Raw genomic sequence first — 14,726 nt, 5'->3', positions numbered from 1 at the left:
ATAAATCCCACTGGGTCATGGTGTATAATCCTTTTAACATTGCTGAATTCACTTTGCTGGTACTTTGTTGAGGATTTTTGCATCAATATTTATAAGGGATAATGGTCTGTAGTTTTCTCTTCTTGTAGTGTTTTTGTCTTTCTTTGGTATCAGAGTAAAGCTGTCCTGCTAAAATGAGTTAGTAAGTGTTTCCTCCTCTTCAATTTTTTAGAAGAGTTTGAGAAGGATTGGTATTATTTCTTTAAATGTTTGGTAGAATTCACCAGTGAAGATATCCGGTCCTAGACTTTTCTTCATTGGGAAGATTTTGATTACTGATTCAATCTCCTTTCTGGTTATAGGTCTATTCAGATTTTCTAGTACTTCATGATTCAGTCTTGGTATGTTATATACCCCTAAGAGTTTGTCCATTTCATCTGGGTTATCTAATTGGTTGATGTATCATTGTTCATAGAATTCTCTTATAATCTTGTTAATTCCTATAAAATTAGTAGTCAAAAGTCCTCTCTTTCATTGTTATTATAATTTTAGTAATGTGAGTATTGTCTCTTTTTTTTCTTATTCAGCCTACCTGAAGTTTTGTCAATTTTATTGATTTTTTTTTAAAGTCCAACTTTTGGTTTCATTGATTTTCTCTGTTTTTTTTCCTTCAATACTTTATCTCTGCACTAATCTTTATTTCCTTCTGCCAGTTTTAGTTTTAGTTAGTTCTTTTTCAAATTCCTTTGGATGTAATGTTAAGTCATTGATTTGAGATAGCTCTTCTTTTTGTAAAGTAAACATTTAAAGCAATAAATTCCCTCTTAGCACTGCTTTAATCCATCCCATAAATTTTGGAATGTCTTTTCATTTTCATTTGTCTCAAGATATTTTCTAATTTCCCTTATGATTTCTTCTTTGACCCATTTTTTACAGAGTATATTGTTTAATATCCACATATTTGTGTATTTCCCTTTTCATTCTCCTATTGGTTTTATTTTTTGTTTCATTCCATTGTGATTGGAAAAGATAGTTTGTGTGATTTCTATCTTTTTAAATTTACTAAGACTTGTTTTGTGTCCTTACATAAGATCTATACTAGAGACTCTTCCATGTACACTTAAGAAAAAGTATGTTCTGCTTCTTGTTGGGTGAAGTGTTCTATATAAGCTTATTACATGCACTTGGTTTATAGTGTTGTTCAAGTCCTCTATTTCTTTATTAATCTTCTGTCTGGTGTTATTATTGAAGGTAGGGTTTTAAGACGATTCCTACTATTACTATAGAACTATCTATTTCTTCAATGACACCACTGTCATATTTATTTATGAGTTCTAGTTATATATATGTTTGTTTTATCTTCTTGGTGAATTGACCCTTTTATTGATATATAAGACCCTTCCTTTTGTGTCTCTTGAAACATTTTTTAAATTAATATCTCTTTTATCTGATATTAATATAGGTACCCTGCTTTCTTTTAGTTATTATACGCATGGAATATGTTTTAGACTATTTTACTTTCAACCTAAGTATGTCTTTAGATATAAAGAGAGTCTTTACAGTCAGCATATAGTGGGATCATTTTTTTATATCCATTCTGCCAAACTGTGCTTCTTTCATTGAGGAGTTTAATCCATTTACATGAAATAATTACTGTTAGGAAAATAGCTTAGATTTTGCTATTTTGTTGTTTCCTGTATGTCATACTTTTTTGTCCCTAACTTTCTCCCTTACCACCTTACTTTGTTTTTAGTTGTATAAGTCCTCATGTATTTTGGATATTAATCCCTTACCAGATGTATGGTTTGAAAATATTTTCTTCCATTCAGTAGGTTGTATTTTCACTCAGTTGATTGTTTCCTTTGTTGTGCACAGGTTTTTTGATTTGATGCAATCCCATTTGTTGATTTTTGCTTTTTCCTGTGCTTGTGGTGTCATAGCCTGTGGCAAAGAAATCACTTCCAAGAAGAATGTCAAAAAGCTTTTCTCCTATGTTTTCTTCAATGAGTTTTACAGTTTCTGGTTTTCTGTTTAAGTCTTTAATCCCTTTCGAGTTGTATTTTGTGTATCATGTAAGGTAGGGGTCCAATACAATTTTTCTCCAAGTAGATATCAGTTTTCCCAACATTGTTGAAGAAGCTAGTCTTTCCCCATTGTGTATTTTTGGGATCCTTTGTTGAAGATCAGTTGACTATATCTGTGGGTTTATTTCTGTGCTTTCTATTCTGTTGCATTGGTCTGTATGTCTGTTTTTATTCCAGTACACACTGTCTTAACTACTGTGGCTTTGTAGTATATTTTGAAATGAAGAAGTGTGATACGTCCAGCCTTGTTTTCCTTGTTCAAAATTGCTTTAGCTATTTGGGGTCTTTTTTGGTTCCATATGAATCATAGGTGAAAAACCTCCCAACAAAGAAAAGTCCAAGACCAGATGGCTTCACTTGTGAATTCTAACAAACATTTAAATAATTAATGCCAATCCTTCTCAAATTCTTCCAAAAATTGAAAATGAGGGAACATTTCCAAACTCATTTTACAAGGCTAGCATTGCCCTGACACCAAAGCCAGACAAAGACATTACAAGAAAGTAAAACTACAGACCAATAACCGTGATGAACATAGATGTACAAATCCTCAACAAAATACTAGCAAACCAAATTCAATAGCACATTAAAAGGATCACACACCACAGTCAAGTGAGATTTATCTCTGGGATGCAAGGAGGGTTCAACATAAGCAAATCAGTTAACGCAATACACAACATTAACAAAATGAAGGATAAAAATCACATGATATCTCAACAAATGCAGAAAAAGTATTTGGCAAAATTCAATATCCATTCATAATAAAAACTCTCAACAAACTGGGTATAGAGAAAACGTATCTCAACATAATAAAAGCCATATATAACAAGCCCACAGCTAATATCAAACTCAACAGGGAAAAACTTAAAAGTTTTTCCTCTGAGATCTGGTACAAGGAAAGAGTGCTCCTTTTCTCATCACTCCTATTCAAAACAGCATTGGAAGTTCTAGCCCAAGCAATTAGACAAGAAAAAGAAAGAAAAGGCAACCAAATTGCAAAGGAGGAAGTAAAAATTATATGTTTGCAGATGATGTGATCTTATGTAGAAAACCCTAGACTCCACAAAAAAAATTGATAAAACTAATAAAAAATTTAGCAAAGGTGAAGATGCAAAATTAACATAAATTTGGTTGTGTTTCTATGCACTAATAAGAAACTTTCTGAAAAGGAAATTAAGACAACAATCTCATTTACAGTAGTACCAAAAGGAATAAAATACTTAGAAATAAACTTAACAAAGGAGGAGAAAATTTGTATGCTGAAAATTATAAAACATTGCTGAAAGTAATTAAAGAAGACAAAAAGAAATGGAAATACATCCTGTGTTCATGGAATGGAAGACTTAATATTGTTTAAGTGTCTATACAACCCAAAGCAATCTACAAATTCAGTATAATCCCCATCAAAATCTCAATGGCATTTTTTACAGAAATTGTTACCTGTAGCTTTATCTCATATTTTAAAGACGGGCAATATCCATTATCCAACTTTGTTCTTTTTCAGCGTTGTGTTGTCTATTTTGTCATTTCATATCAATATTAGAATAAGTTTGTCAATATCCACAGTATAACTTGCTGGGATTTTGTTTGGGATTGCAGAGCCCTCATGAATTAAATTAGTGCCCTTATAAAGGTGGTCTGAGAAAAGTCAGTTGTCCCTTCCACCACATGAAGTTACAGTGAAAAGATGTCCACCTATGGACCAGGAAGCATGCTCTCGCCAGACACCAAATCTTCCAGTACCATGATCTTGGACTTACAGCCTCCACAACTGTGAGAAGTAAATGTTTGTTTTTATAATCCACCCAGTTTATTGTACTTTTCTTTTCTTTTCTTTTTTTTGTTAACATTGAATTAAGAACTATCAATGGATGTTTTTAAAAAAATATTTATTTTCTTTTTTTTTTTTGGCGTGTTGGGTCTTAGTTGCAGCACGTGGGATCTTTGTTGAGGCATGTGAGACCTTTCATTGTGGCGTGCAGGCTTCTCTTTAGTTGTGGTGTGTGGGTTTTCTCTCTCTAGTTGTGGCATGTGGGCTCCAGAGTGTGTGGGCTCTGTAGTTTGCACCATGCAGGCTCTCTCATTGAGGCGCACGACCTCAGTAGTTGTGGCACGTGGGCTTAGTTGCCCCACTGCGTGTGGGATCTCAGTTGCCTGACCAGGGATTGAACCCACGTTCCTTGCATTGGAAGGCAGATTCTTTACCACTGGACCACGAGGGAAGTCCCTACTTTTCTTATAGTAACCCAAAAAGACTAAGAGAGTGTTTTTAAACAATTCATATTTAAAGTGGTTATTGATATGGTTGAAATAATATGTACCATACGTGTAGCTGCTTTCTATTCACTCTCCTTGTTCTTTGTTTCTTTTTTTTTCTTTGTCTTCCACTCACCTTTAACCTTATGTGGTTTAATTGGGCTTTTTATGTGATTCCATATTCTCTCCTTTCAACATATCTGTTATAATTCTATTTATTTTAATTTAGTGTTTGCCCTAGAGTTTACAATATACATTTACAACTAATTTAGGTCTATGTTCAAATAACATTATACTGTTTCATAGATAGTTCAGGTACTATGTAACAGTGTTCCAATTCTTCCCTATCATTCTTTATTATGCTGTCATTCATTTCACTTTTTCATAACCTATAATCACCCAATACATTGTAGCTATTATTATTTTAAACAAACTGTTATCTGTTAAATCAATTAATAATAAGAAAAACAAATGGTTTTATTTCACCTTTATTTATTCCTTCTTGAACACTCTATCTTTATATAGGACAGGTTACTGAGCTATATCATTTTCATTCTCTCTGGAGAACGTTTTCTAGCTCTTATTGCAAGGCAAGTTTACTGGTGACAAATTCCCTCAATTTTTGTTTGCCTGAGAAAAGTCTTTATTTCTCCTTCATTTTTGAATGTTAATTTTGCTAACAAAGTTCTAGGTTGGTGGATTTGGGGTGATTTTTTTCTTTCAACAATTTATATATCTCACTCTACTTTCTTCTTATTTTAACGGTTTTTGAAGAGATGTTTCAATGTCACTCTTATCCTTGTTCCTCTATATTTTTTCTAAAAATGAGTTTTTAGTCAGCTAATAAGCCCTTGTGGAAATCAAATGTCTGACCATTAAAGTCTGTTGAAATTTTGTCCTGATGTGTGCACTTTTGAGGTCAATTTGGATTCTAAGCCTGACAAGATAAAAAGGGCTTTGCAACGCCTTGCTTGACCCTTGAACTTGGAACACAACTCTATGGTCCTGCAACACAGCTTGTTTTCTGATGCCGAAGAAAAGTCTCTTGCTTGGTTGGAATCCTGACTTCACGAATTCTAATTGCCTGTACTTAACTCTATATCTGAAACCTAATACTGTTTGCTGTGAACTGCTTCAGTCTCAGCATTAACTATGCTGAACTAAAACTGGATGAAATTGCTCCACTCAAAAAGGAGAACACAGACTCTGATACTGTTGCAGATTTATTTATTTATTTATTTATTTAACATCTTTATTGGAGTATAATTGCTTTACAATAGTGTGTTAGTTTCTGCTTTATAACAAAGTGAATCAGTTATACATATACATATGTTCCCATATCTCTTCCCTCTTGCATTTCCCTCCCTCCCACCTTCCCTATCCCACCCCTCTAGGTAATCACAAAGCACCAAACTGATCTCCCTGTGCTATGCGGTTGCTTCCCACTAGCTATCTATTTTACGTTTGGTAGTGTATATATGTCCATGCCACTCTCTCACTTTGTCACAGCTTACCCTTCCCCCTCCCCATATCCTCAAGTCCATTCTCTAGTAGGTCTGTGTCTTTATTCCCGTCTTGCCACTAGGTTCTTCATGACCTTTTTTTTTTATTTCCTTAGATTCCATATATATGTGTTAGCATACTGTATTTCTTTTTCTCTTTCTGACTTACTTCACTCTGTATGACAGACTCTAACTCCATCCACCTCACTACAAATAACACAATTTCGTTTCTTTTTATGGCTGAGTAATATTCCATTGTATATATGTGCCACATCTTCTTTATCCATTCATCTGATGATGGACACTTAGGTTGCTTCCATGTCCTGGCTATTGTAAATAGAGCTGCAATGAACATTTTGGTACATGACTCATTTTGAATTATGGTTTTTTCAGGGTATATGCCCAGTAGTGGGATTGCTGGGTCGTATGGTAGTTCTATTTTTAGTTTTTTAAGGAACCTCCATACTGTTCTCCATAGTGGCTGTATCAATTTACATTCCCACCAACAGTGCAAGAGTGTTCTCTTTTCTCCACACCCTCTCCAGCATTTATTGTTTCTAGGTTTTTTGATGATGGCCATTCTGACCGGTGTGAGATGATATCTCATTGTAGTTTTGATTTCCATTTCTCTAATGATTAATGATGTTGAGCATTCTTTCATGTGTTTGTTGGCAATCTGTATATCTCCTTTGGAGAAATGTCTATTTAGGTCTTCTGCCCATTTTTGGATTGGGTTGTTTGTTTTTTTGTTATTGAGCTGCATGAGCTGCTTGTAAATTTTGGAGATTAATCCTTTGTCAGTTGCTTCATTTGCAAATATTTTCTCCCATTCTGAGGGTTGTCTTTTGGTCTTGTTTATGGTTTCCTTTGGTGTGCAAAACCTTTTAAGTTTCATTAGGTCCCATTTGTTTATTTTTATTTTTATTTCCAGCACTCTAGGAGGTGGGTCAAAAAAGATCTTGCTGTGATTTATGGCAAAGAGTGTTCTGCCTATGTTTTCCTCTAAGAGTTTGATAGTGTCTGGCCTTACACTTAGGTCTTTAATCCATTTTGAGTTTATTTTTGTGTATGGTGTCAGGGAGTGTTCTAATTTCATACTTTTACATGTACCTGCCCAGTTTTCCCAGCACCATTTATTGAAGAGGCTGTCTTTTCTCCACTGTATATGCTTGCCTCCTTTATCAAAGATAAGGTGACCATATGTGTGTGGGTTTATCTCTGGGCTTTCTATCCTGTTCCATTGATCTATATTTCTGTTTTTGTGCCAGAAAAATACTGTCTTGATTACTGTAGCTTTGTAGTATAGTTTGAAGTCAGGGAGCCTGATTCCTCCAGCTCCATTTTTTGTTCTCAAGATTGCATTCGCTATTCGGGGTCTTTTGTGTTTCCATACAAATTGTGAAATTTTTTGTTCTAGTTCTGTGAAAAATGCCATTGGTAGTTTGATAGGGATTGCACTGAATCTGTAGATTGCTTTGGGTAGTATAGTCATTTTCACAATGTTGATTCTTCCAATCCAAGAACATGGTATATCTCTCCATCTATTTGTATCATCTTTACTTTCTTTCATCAGTGTCTTATACTTTTCTGCATACAGGTCTTTTGTCTCCTTAGGTAGGTTTATTCCTAGATATTTTATTCTTTTTGTTGCAATGGTAAACGGGAGTGTTTTCTTAATTTCACTTTCAGATTTTTCATCATTAGTGTATAGGAATGCAAGAGATTTCTGCGCATTAATTTTGTATCCTGCTACTTTACCAAATTCATTGATTAGCTCTAGTAGTTTTCTCTATGTATAGTATCATGTCATCTGCAAACAGTGACAGCTTTACTTCTTCTTTTCCGATTTGGATTCCTTTTATTTCTTTTTCTTCTCTGATTGCTGTGGCTAACACTTCCAAAACTATGTTGAATAATAGTGTTGAGAGTGGCAACCTTGTCTTGTTCCTGATCTTAGTGGAAATGGTTTCAGTTTTTCACCATTGAGGACGATGTTGGCAGTGGGTTTGTCATATATGGCCTTTATTATGTTGAGGAAAGTTCCCTCTATGCCTCCTTTCTGCAGGGCTTTTATCATAAATGGGTGTTGAATTTTGTTGAAAACTTTCTCTGCATCTATTGAGATGATCATATGTTTTTCCTCCTTCAATTTGTTAATATGGTGTATCACGTTGATTGATTTGCATATATTAAAGAATCCTTGCCTTCCTGGAATAAACCCCACTTGATCATGGTGTATGATCCTTTTAATGTGCTGTTGGATTCTGTTTGCTAGTATTTTGTTGAGGAGTTTTTGCATGTTGCAGATTTAGAACACCCCTGTGTGGGGCCATCAACTATGAAAATATCCTGGATGTTGGGTGGACCATTTGGGTAACATAAAAATGCCCACAGAAAAGGGCTTATCGTCTAATGGGACCTCCTAAAATTGAGCTATTGAATGACTCTTTATTTCTTACACAGAGACTAGTTGCATTTTTAAAAGAAACCACTTTATTGAGGTATGTTATTATCACACACACACAAATAATTGCATTCTTAACTTGTTATTAAAGTTGAAAGCTGCAAGTTGTAGTAGGGCATAGCACAGGACTGTGATTCCTCTACCTACTCATGACAGATTGGACATTTGACCCTTAGTGGAGATGGTTGTGTCGACTGAAAAAATGCACAACCTAAAAGTTGAGAATTATGGGGTTTTTTTGGCAGACAAAACTGAGGACTTAAGCGCAGAAGACAGCCTCTCAGATAGCTCTGAGGGACTGCTCTGACGAGGTAAGGGAGGAGCCAGGATGTATAAGGGTTTTTGCAACAAAAACCAGGTAGTCAGAACATCAACAGATTACTGTTAATTAAAGAAAACCAGACATCTCAAGTTAATGAATTTAGTGCTCTTCTATATATGGGAAGATGCAAGAGTTTGAGCTCATTGAAATCATTCCTTTGCTATGCATCTTAACTACCTAGGGCCAGTATGCTGCTTTTCTCCATCCTGAATCCCGTCTGGGTATAGTAGGTGGCTGCAGTGCTGATGGCTTGATGGCTGCAACATCTCTTGTTTACTTATATGGTAGGCAACATTTTTAATCCACAGCTGGATGTTGATGGCTTGCAGTGTTTGACTTTCTGGATTAGTTGCACTTTGCAACAGTAGACTGGTAGCCTGACTCTACTTCTCTCACCTTTCTCTTGGTACTCACACCTTAGTAAAGTACTTTGTTTATTCAATACAGATGTCTCCAGAATGGCATTGCTCTTTTTGTGGCTTCTCACTGGATAAATGATCAGGACAAATTGATTAAACATTATATAAACACACTTTGAAATTTTTTGAAAATTAAGGATTTGGTCAGAACATGATCTGGTTAAGTCACGTAAAATTGTTTTTCTGTGAAAATGTTTTGGTCCTTCTTTCATAAAACTCATCCATGTGAATGGTCTGGATGAGATGAAAATATGGGAGAAATGTAAATTATGATTATTGAATAAGACACACTGACTTTATAATAACCCAGAAAAAAAAACAGGTACCCAGGGAAACATGAGAGTGGGGTTGGGGATGGGTGGATGGATAAGAAATTAGAGACCTTTGTCTTTCAGAGCTGTACCTGAAACCTTCCCTCCCCTCAATAAAAGCACCAACGTTATCTTCTAAGTTGTTCAGAGTGTTTTGAATTCAAACTGACTATGGAGCCTAAGCTCACACCTGACCATGCTGACTATGAGACAGCAGGGGGTATCCTGCTGCATTTTCCATGAAGAGCACCTCCATATGTCCTTCACACTCACAAAGCAGATGATCTGGTGTCATGGACAAGCAAAACTGTTTGGAACTGATCACATTCAGACAGTCTTCTTAAAAAACCAAGGACTAAACTGAATTAATTGGACCAGACTGGGGCAGAAAGTCCCCTATGGGAGGCCACATTAGGGGCCTACATGACCAACCTCCAATAAAAACCTTGGTCACTCAGTCTCTAGTGAGCTTCCCAGCTCACTGCTGGAGAAATTCATTACTGGAGAAATTAAGTGCCTATGGTGAGACATCTCTCAAAAAAGACTCTTGGAAGCTCTTGGTCTCCTCTAGCCTTTGACCCATAGGCCTATTCCCTTTGCTGATTTTGATTTGTATCCTTTACTATAATACATTTTGGCTGTCACTATGACTATATGCTGAGTCCTATGATCAGTAGCGAAAGTCTGAGTTGTCTTGAACACCCTCATACAGTGGATGTTCAAAAGGATTTATTATAGGATTTGCATTTGTTTTAGGTGATTAGGGAGAAGATTTAAGCAAGCTAGGCTTTACTCTGGATTGGGTGATGTCAGGAGGTGGAGGCAGTTCTATGACTTCATACTTTTAAAATGTGTTATCTAAAAATAAGGGCGATTAAAATGAGGCGAAAACTAATTGGTAAAGTAACATCATTTACTCATGTTGGCCAGGATAGGGGCATGTTCGGTCATTTTTGTGCTTTGGAAAATGTCCATGTATTTTTCTGTGTTCAGACACTATTACTAAGTGTGTCCTTTTTATCTTGGTTCATTATGGTCACAGAGTGGCATTCTCTTATGTTGGTGGTGTAAGATTATTTATATTCAACAGGAGAGCACCAAGAACTACTTGTGTGCCAGACCAGCTCCTGGTGTCAGTAGCTGCTTTTCTTTTCTCAGATTTATGCTATGTAGCAATTTTTCCTGTTGTTGGAATTATTTTGATAAATTTTCCTAGATGATTTTTATAAATTTAACTTGTCTAAATAGAACATAGGAAGGGACTCAAGAGATCAGTGATTTATTTCCAGTATTACTACTGATTGACCTTATTATGACCCAAGGCATCATTTTCCAGGTGGAGAAGCTAGAGGAGAAAATATGCTGTGAAGATTTTACAATAAAATTCTCAAGCTCCAAACAAAACGGCATTTATAAAACACACTTTGAAAAAGATTGGGGGTGCTTTTGGAAAAATAAGTAGTTTCTATCTGTAAGTTAGAAATAAATGGTCTTTTATTTTCTAAAAGTTCATTTTGACTTTAAATGATAGTAAGGCCATAAAGGACAGGGAAGTTATAACATGAAAAATTAACTAAATTTGTAAGTAATAGAGTTTTCATTTTTTATTCGTATGTGTTTAATAATAGGAACATCCATTAAACATAATCTATGTAAGATGTAAGACTGGTATGACTTTGTCTGTGGAAACAAGTGTCCATTTGTTTATTTTTTAGAGGATTTTATTGGGAGGTCAATTAGTGGGATAGTTGTTTTTGGTGGTGAGGTGGTATGAGTATACTGGGGATTTAAAAGCCCAGTGAAAGCACTTGACATCTATGCATAAAGAAGCCAAACCTAGGGCCTCATTGACGTTCCATTTCCTTCATTCTGTTATGCAGATTCCAAGGGGGACATATTTGTATCAGCTATGTTGTCATCAGAAGACAATTTAGTCAATTCACTGGAGATTTTGGTTTTTTTGGAAACCCATGGATTAATTTCTCTAAACTTAATATCTTGAAATAGATCCATGTGATTTAATTTGCCCCATGTTTGGAGTATCTACTTTCATGTGCCACACAGCTAAAGGGTGTGTCTAGATAGATAGACAGACAGACATAGATAGATAAAAAATAAACTGCCAGAAAGTGTGCATCCAATACTTGTCAACCTGTTTTTCTGATTTTATTCCATTCTTTTAAAATTAGAAATATTATAGGGCTATGTAGGACTTTTATTGTCAGCTAATTAAAGTTCCATGATATTTATAAAAGAGGCATAATTTTCCATAGTTAAATGAAAGATAAGCTAAAGCAACCTGCACTGTTTGGAAATTGGTAATTTATATTTGTCCTTATGGAAATTTAGGGGAAGAAACTTTTTCAAGGAAAGAGCAGTAGTTATTGAATTGTTACTTCATGCCAAATAAAAAACTTTTCTAACTACTTTGTGTATAGTTGTAATGTGCATAAGTCATGTTTTCATTTGGAACAATATAGTCATTGCAACTAGAACTGTAAGTTTAAACAGAAACAGTTCAATAGTGTTATTTGTGTTTCCGTCATTGCATTTGGATATCATGAGAATATGTGTCTTAGCCTTCTTAATTTTCTGAAAACCAGTTTCCTTTCTCAAAGTTGAAGCCAGCTGGTAACATTTCTAGGATGATAGATGTCCAAAAATTTTAGTCTACTTGTCATCTAGAAATTAGATGATGGGCAGCGAGTGTTTTGAAATCCTTAGGGTGTGCAAGATACTTAAGCCATATATTCAAAGAAAAAGTGTAAGCTAACTGGGGCCTGCTATGGGCAGAAGACACTGAAAGTAGCAGATTATTTTACTGTGGCCAAACTACCTGAATCTCTCTGGTGAGTTGAGCTCTTTCTGCAGGGAGATGAGTTGTTTACTATTGGAAAGACTTGGGCTTCTTCTTTATTCTCCTCTAATTCATTCATTTATTCATACATTTATTTATTCATGTCTCTAATTATGCAAATTGAGTATGAATTGTGAAAATATAGTTAGGAAATACTAATAAACGAATAGAAAAACAAAGCATTGAAATTACTCCAAATTCCACAACTCCAGGTGTAGCAACTACTGGCTCTGTGTTATTTAACCTTTGTTAAAGAAAAATTAATCTGACACTCATTAAAATGGTAAGGAAGACTTTATTCAGGACTATTGTGATAAGTATTAAGACTGTTACAATAGGGGAGAGAGATCTGACTCAACTCCAAGTACAAGAACGAGTGAGGATTTATAGCCAAGGAGCAGGTTGGAGGGGTAAGTGGATGGAAAATTACTAACAGAAGACATCAAGGATAGGAGTAATTCTTGCTAAACTGATCTAAAAGGATTCTTGCTGAAGACAGGCCAGGGTGATCAGCTATCACCTGGGGGATGGTGGGGGGTGAGGAATTTGATCAGATATCAAGGGTAGGAGGGTTCTCTCTAAACTGGCTTAGCAGGATTCTTACTAAAATCAAACCAGGTAGGCTTGAGGACAATTTTGAAAAGGCCTAGTCAAAAAGAGGGCTTAGAGGAAATTGTCTAAAGTTTGGTCAAAGAGAGAGTCTTTGTCACCTTTTACACTTTGTCAATGCAAGTTAGAGGTGTGTGTGTGTGGTGTGTGTGTGTACATAGGAGAGATTAGGAAAAAGAAAACAAATTTGGGTTCCTAGTATATATTGGATACTTCATGGCAATGTTTAATTTTGTGTAATCAGGTATTTCCCTTTTGGTTTGAAAACTTCTTATATGGCTATAAAGTGAAATTTGCAAACAAGTCACATGAATGATTCTATCTTTTATTTTTATTCATTTATTATTATTAAATTATTCAAATCACTTAAATATCAGTGAATAATCTTTAAAATGGTAATTCTGAAGACTATTTATTGACATGGGAAGATCCTTTTGATAGGAACCTAAAAGAGGAAAAAAGGCAGGTATGGAAGAGTCAATACTATGTGATCTCAATTTTTCAAAATCTCTATTTGTTATTCACACCCAAAGAGGAAAAGAAGGGAAGGCATCAATATATTCACATTAGTTCTCTCAGAATGGTGAGATTGCTAGTGGTTTTATTACCTACTACAAGTTTCTTACTTTCCAAATTTTCTAAAATGAGCTTGTATTATATTTATCAGAAGAGGAAAAATAATTTTCTAATTATAGAATTAAAAACAGAAACAAGCAATGTAGGATTCATAATTATAGAACTATGGGACTGACACATGAGCCTGAAACTTCATATGTTATTTGAACCTTCTACCTTCAGTCTATTTTAAATGAAATATGTTTTAATCAAACACAGGCACACAGACAAATTATAGTGGTTAAATATTTACATAATATTTACTGAGGGAAGGAACATCTTTTCTTTACTTTCTACTTAAGCTCCTTGCTCCATCCTCTACACAAAGTACCTTCTGGGACCTTCCAATTTTTGTGACTCTCTACCATAGGTCTTTTAGCCCAATGAGAAGAATTTCTTCCCTGTTTTCTTTCTCCTCCTTCTACTCCCATTTCTTCTCCTCTTCCCGTCCTCTTCTTTTCCCTCATTATTATCAAGAAAGTTTTTTAAATGGAAATTTGGTTGTGTGGAAAGTAGCACAGGCACCACATCAACTATAAAACAACCAGTCACCCATCCTTAGAAACCTATCATCTAAAAGGGAGGTTGTGTGGTAGAGTGAGAAGAAGCACTGCAATAATACAGTGTTTACAGTTTTCTAAATTAAAACACACACACACACACACACACACACACACACACACACATCTAAAAACCTGGAAAGAAATACACTAACACTCTATGATTACTTCTGTGATTATGACACAAAAAACGGTTAACTGTTAAATTTGGAATATAATAACAAACACTCTTTAAAAATCAAAATCTTTAAGTTATATGTGATCAGTATTGAAGTATGGACAAGAAAAAACTAGTTGGTTTCCCTACCGTAGGAAATTTATTCCATCTTGTTAATACATTATCATGTCTTTAACTTTTTCCCTAGTGCCAAGTCGTTGAATATTTCCAATTTATTCAGAATTTCAAGGCAAATGTTTTGCTTTTAGGAATATTACTTCACATTTGAGTATCCTTTTGTTTTACCTCCAAGACAGCCAGCATGGAGGGAGGGTAATTTGCAATTCAGCAGCAGTATTCTGGGATATTGATAATTCAGGTGTTAAGTGTTAACTAGTCATACATATAACTGTGGGCACTGGTCACCATAGACCCTCCTTTACCCCCATTCCATCTCATCTCACTCTTCCCTAGTAAATGTTATCAGAGTTGATACAACTTTAAAAGAATGTACACTGTTCATAGAGATTCTGAAAATCCAAAATTAGAAAATAAAAGAAATCTCTGGGGAGTCAACATCGCTTAAAGATC

Source organism: Eubalaena glacialis, chromosome X (assembly GCF_028564815.1).
Source record: "Eubalaena glacialis isolate mEubGla1 chromosome X, mEubGla1.1.hap2.+ XY, whole genome shotgun sequence".
In the NCBI taxonomy this organism is placed as follows: Eukaryota; Metazoa; Chordata; class Mammalia; order Artiodactyla; family Balaenidae; genus Eubalaena; species Eubalaena glacialis.
The sequence above is the reverse complement of the archived record's forward strand: the minus strand, read 5'-3'. Positions refer to the sequence as shown.